Source organism: Nicotiana sylvestris, chromosome 8, assembly GCF_000393655.2.
Source record: "Nicotiana sylvestris chromosome 8, ASM39365v2, whole genome shotgun sequence".
NCBI classification, from domain to species: domain Eukaryota; kingdom Viridiplantae; phylum Streptophyta; class Magnoliopsida; order Solanales; family Solanaceae; genus Nicotiana; species Nicotiana sylvestris.
The window spans coordinates 43,903,698-43,909,004 of record NC_091064.1 but is presented as its reverse complement, the minus strand read 5'-3'; the positions used below and the strand labels follow the sequence as shown (position 1 = coordinate 43,909,004).

General features: G+C 36.9%; 1 pseudogene; it reads right to left on the bottom strand.

The window, feature by feature from the left end:
- Positions 1-2,628: 2,628 nt before the first annotated feature.
- Positions 2,629-4,066, bottom strand: LOC104245297 (glycerol-3-phosphate acyltransferase 1-like; annotated as a pseudogene).
- Between the last annotated feature and the right edge of the window lie 1,241 nt (positions 4,067-5,307).

Genomic DNA, 5,307 nt, shown 5'->3' with positions numbered 1-5,307 from the left:
ATTCGGGGTGAGGTCACCCTAGAAGGGGAGGTTAGTCAGGCTGTGGTCAAGCCTTTTGCTATACATTTCCCGCCATGCCAGAGGCAGTTTCTTTTGACGCCATGATAACAAGTATTGTTTTCATGTTCCACAAAGATGCTTCAGTATTATTTGACCCAGGTTCCACTTATTCATGTGTGTCAACATACTTTGCCCGTTATTTGGATATTCCTCATGATTCTTTAGATATGCATGTTCATGTATCTACACTAGTGGTTGATTCTATTATGGTGAACCATCTATATTGGTCGGGTGTGGTTACCATTGGGGGTTATGAGACTAGATTTGATCTCTTAGTGCTTAGCATGATGGATTTTGATGTGATTTTTGGTATGGATTCATTGTCACCATATCACACTATTCTTGATTGTCACGCAAAAATCGTGATATTGGATATGCTGGGATTATCGAGGTTGGATTGGAGAGGCTCCCTGGATCATGTTCCTAGTAGAGTGGTGTCTTTTCTATAGGCTTAACAGATGATTGAGAAGGGGTGTTTAGCGTATTTAGCCTTCGTGAGGAATGTTAGTGCCGACACTCCTACTGTTGAGTCAGCTCCAGTAGCAAGGGAATTCCTATATATGTTCTTGCAGACCTGCTTGGTAGGCCACCCAATAGGGCTATTGATTTTGGTTTTGATTTGGTCTCGGTCACTCAGTCCATGTCCATTCCCCCATATCACATGGCACCAGTAGATTGAAGGAGTTGAAAGAGCAGTTACAAGAGTTTCTTGATAAGGGTTTCATCAGGCCTAGTGTGTCACCTTGGGGTGCACCGATACTATTTGTGAAGAAGAAAGATTGTTTTATGAGAATGTGCAGTGACTATAGGCAATTGGACAAGGTTACTATCAAGAGTAAGTACAAAATAATGCATATTGATAGTCTATTTGATCAGCTTCACGATGATAGGGTATTCTCGAAGATTGATTTTTGAGATTAGGTTACCATCAGTTGAAGATCCGGACTTCAGATATTCTGAATATGATTTTCAGGACCCGCTACGGTCACTATGTGTTTCTGGTGATGTTCTTTGGGCTGACCAACACCCCAACAACTTTAATGCACTTGATAAACAACATATTTCAACCCTACCTTTATTATTTCATCATAGTTTTCATTGATGATATATTGGTGTATTCTCGCAGTTGGGAGGAACATAAGCAGCACTTGAAGATCATGCTCTAGACTTTGAGGGAGAGGAAATTGTATGCTAAATTCTCTAAGTATGAGTTTTGAATAGACTCTGTGGCATTCTTAGGCCACACGGTGTCTAGTGTGGCCTAAGATCCAGAGTTTCCTTAGGTTGGCAGTGTACTATCGCTATTTTGTGGAGGGTTTTTCATCTATAGCATGCATATTGACTAGATTGATGCAGAAGGGTGCCCTATTTAGGTGGTTCGACGTGTGTGAGGACAGCTTTTAGAAGCCCAAGAATGCCTTGACTACAACTCTAGTTCTAATTTTTCCTTCAGGATTGGGTTCTTATACATTTTATTGTGATGCTTCACGTATTGGGTGCGTATTGATGCAAGTGGGTGGAGTGATTTCGTATGCTTTGCATCATTTGAAGCCCCTACTACCAGTAGTAAAAAATGGTTCTATTGGAACGATTATTTGGTAACGGTTATAGAACTGTTACAAGAGATTATTTTTTGGGATGGTTTTAATTGTTCCAATAGAGTGAAAAGGCTTTTGGTACACTTCTGAAGCAAAACCGTTCTGATAGGATAGTAACCGTCACTATAAATGAAGCTATGAGGACTGTTTAATAAGGCGATACAATAGGAATATTTATAGGAATGGTTTTCTAAAATAAAATATTTATTGGGACGGTTTATTTTTCCCTCCCTGCTTTCCCTCCTACATATTTATTAACAAAAAGTAAAAATAAATGATGACACCACAAGTAAAATAAACTATAATATAGGGTTACTAATTAATCTTTAAAACATAAAACATTCGTCTCTCTCTTCAGAACCAGACAAATCCTAAACAAATCCGCCGAGGCTGTCCTCTAAGGCTTTCGTCTCTCTCGTCTTCAAACTATCCGGCATCGACGAACTGTTTTGCTTACTCCGACGAAGGAATTCTGACGAAGGACAACCATTTCGGCTAATATAAGGGAATCTCAGATGTAGATTATCAGTATTTTTCCATGTTCATGGTTGTTCGCTTTCGCTATTGTTTCACCGGAAAATTGTTCGCCGCTTCTTCTGCTTTCTTTCTCTAGTAAGATTTCATCTAAACCCATTAATTTACTCTGTCCTTTGTTTGTATTATATGATTTCTAGTTTTTGATTTCATCTAAACCCAATTTTTTTTTGATTTCTAGTTTGTAAAACTGTAATTATCTAGTTAGTTGGAAAAATAAGTTAAACTTTATTTAGGGTTTTTGAGGTATTTTCAGTAGATCTGACTAACGGGAAGGATTTGAGCACCAAAATACATGATCTGTCATTTTATACTATCGACAGACTATACGAGCATAGTGTTACATTAAGGGCTTTCTTATTATTTGTTGCTACTTGACTCTTCGTGTTATCGATCACATTTTATCTATTAGTTTTATGTGTTGTTACTGTCTGTCCTATTGCATTTGCCTAATTTCCATGAACTTCCACTCTACAAACCTATTCATCAGTGTGAAGACACTCTTAGTGCACTCAAATCCCAATGCTGCAACTAGTTGTCTCTGTATGTAATTAGCCACCTCATAGCTAGAATTTCCACCAGCACAAGTCAAATCTTTGGGCATTTTTCCAATGATCTCAATAGTGTAAGAAGGTCTTGGATTCATCAAGAAGAAAATAGGGTCCAAACACTTGAGTCCACTAGCAGCAGTCCCATAAAACATGGTCACATTTGTGTTCATAGCCACAAATGTACAATCTCATCAGCTAATTCTGCAAACAAGGAGCTGAACCTTAAAAGATATGGCTTCCTGCATGTGGTTCCTTTTAGACAAACAACTAAGTCACCTGTAAGATAATACAAATAACAGACAGTAAGAAAAATTACTTTTAAGACGTGATTAAATAGCTAATTTTCCATGTACAAAAATATACAGACAAGTCCATATATTAAATTTTTCGAACATTACCTTCACTGAATATTGCTAATAGTATTCCAATTGGAAGCCAAATGAACATGGCTAATGTTGCAAGAGGTGTAGGTAGAAAAGATAGCCTTCCATCATGAAATACTAGTGGCTTTGGATATTTCTCCCTTGCCAATACTGAACTACTACTTTTTTTGTCCTCCTTGTTTACCACGTAAGCTTTCTGTTCAATAGAAAGATGTATTTAGACACACTAAAAAAGAAAACAAATATTGATATAAAGTAGATTACAATGAGTAATAAAATGTTGTTGACTTAAATCACCATTTTTCGCTTAATGAGTTAACTAAAAGTGCACAGTCCTCGGCCTTGAAATCGTAAATTATTACACAATCAAACATCTTGTTGTGATATCCCTGAACTAGATACTAATCCAGTAAAATAACTCCTAACAGTATGCAACTCAGTTCCTTTAACACAATCAACACTCAAATACTCTTTAAGAAAATCTTCCACCATAACTCTAGGCACACTAGTGAAAACCACCCTACACCCTGCTGATTTTAAAACCTCATAAACATGAACATTTAAATTTTCAAGATAAAACTTAGGCAAAACAGCTCTTCCAACACTGTCCATGTCCTTTAATCTTAACTCACAGAATGTAATAAAGATTATAACTCTTAGTTTAAGTTCATAATCAAGAACCAATAAAAGGGGACTTGACAAAAGTAAGAACAAGGCTCTAAAAATGCTACCACCTTCAAAAGCAACTAACATGAAATATGGAAAAAAAAGATTCAGATCTAAGAAGTGTGCCTTGAATGTCACATGCAACTGTTTTTAATTTTCTCTCATATAAAGTACACTTGCTTATACTAGGGTACAAAGGAATTTGATGAGATGATCTAAATGATGAGTTTCTGGAAAAGAAACCAGAGTCTTTAACTTTTACTGCAACTTTGTAACATGATTTTTTTATTAAGAGTATGTAAATCAATTTTATAATATTTATTTTGGTGTCATATGAGATAAAAGTAATTTAATGGATAACGGAGATAAAAGGTGAATGGGCCTTTGAAGGCCAACTGATGAGTACATACAATGAGTGAATAAATTTCTTAATAAAGCATTTGAATGAGCTTCCCAAGGAAATCAAATATTATGCCCTTGTAAAGAGTGCGCTAATTGTGTTTGGCATCATAGGAATGTGGTGGAAGACCACTTGATTGTTAATGGTTTTGTTCATGGATACAACAAATGGGTTTTTCATGGGAAAGAATTTTCCTCGAGAAAGACTCCATGCCCAAGCAGTAATGATAATGGTTCTGACATGTATGACGATATTGATGGATTACTTCATGATACATTTTGAAGTGTCAAGGCTGATTCGGGACATACAGTGTAACGACCCAGCCAGTCGTTTCATGATTTACCACTCTATTTCCCCCATTTTTGCTTCTTTATGTCTTGTTTAGCTGTATTATATGGTATCAGGTTAGTTGATTCGGGTTCAAAATGGTTTTGGAGAGGTTTGAGACACTTAATTTTTTTGAGTAAGCTTAAATTAAAAAAGTCAACAAGACGTTAACTTATGTGAAAAAGAGCTCGGATGTAAATTCTGATGATTTAGATAGTTTCGTTAGGTGATTTGGGACTTAGGAGCATGATCAGAATTTAATTTGGAGGTTCGTGGTAGATTTAGGCATGAATTAGCGAAATTGAAATTTTGGTGTTTTCTGGTCGATAGTGAAATTTTTTATATCGGGGTCGGAATAGAATTTTACGAGTTACAGTAGGTCCGTTGTGTCATATGAGATGTGTGTGCAAAATTGCAAGTCATTCGGGCGTGGTTTAATAGACTTTTTGATTGTTTGCGGAATTTGGAAGTTTTGGAAATCTTAGGCTTGAATCCGAGGGTGTTTTGATAATTCGATGTTGTTTGGAGTGTTCTGGAGGTTGGTATAAGTTTAAATAGTGTAATATGACTTGTTTGTATTTTTGGTTGAGGTCTCGGGGGCCTCGGGGTAATTTCGGGTGGTTGACGAGAGGTTTGAAGTTGGAATTAGCTGCTGAAGTGCTGAAGCTCTTGTCATAACCATACATGCACCTTGGAGACCGTAGGTGCGGGCCCGCAGAAGCAAAAAAGGGAATGCAGATGCAGACAAAGGAATGGATGACTATAGACGCAGATGGGGGGTTTTAATC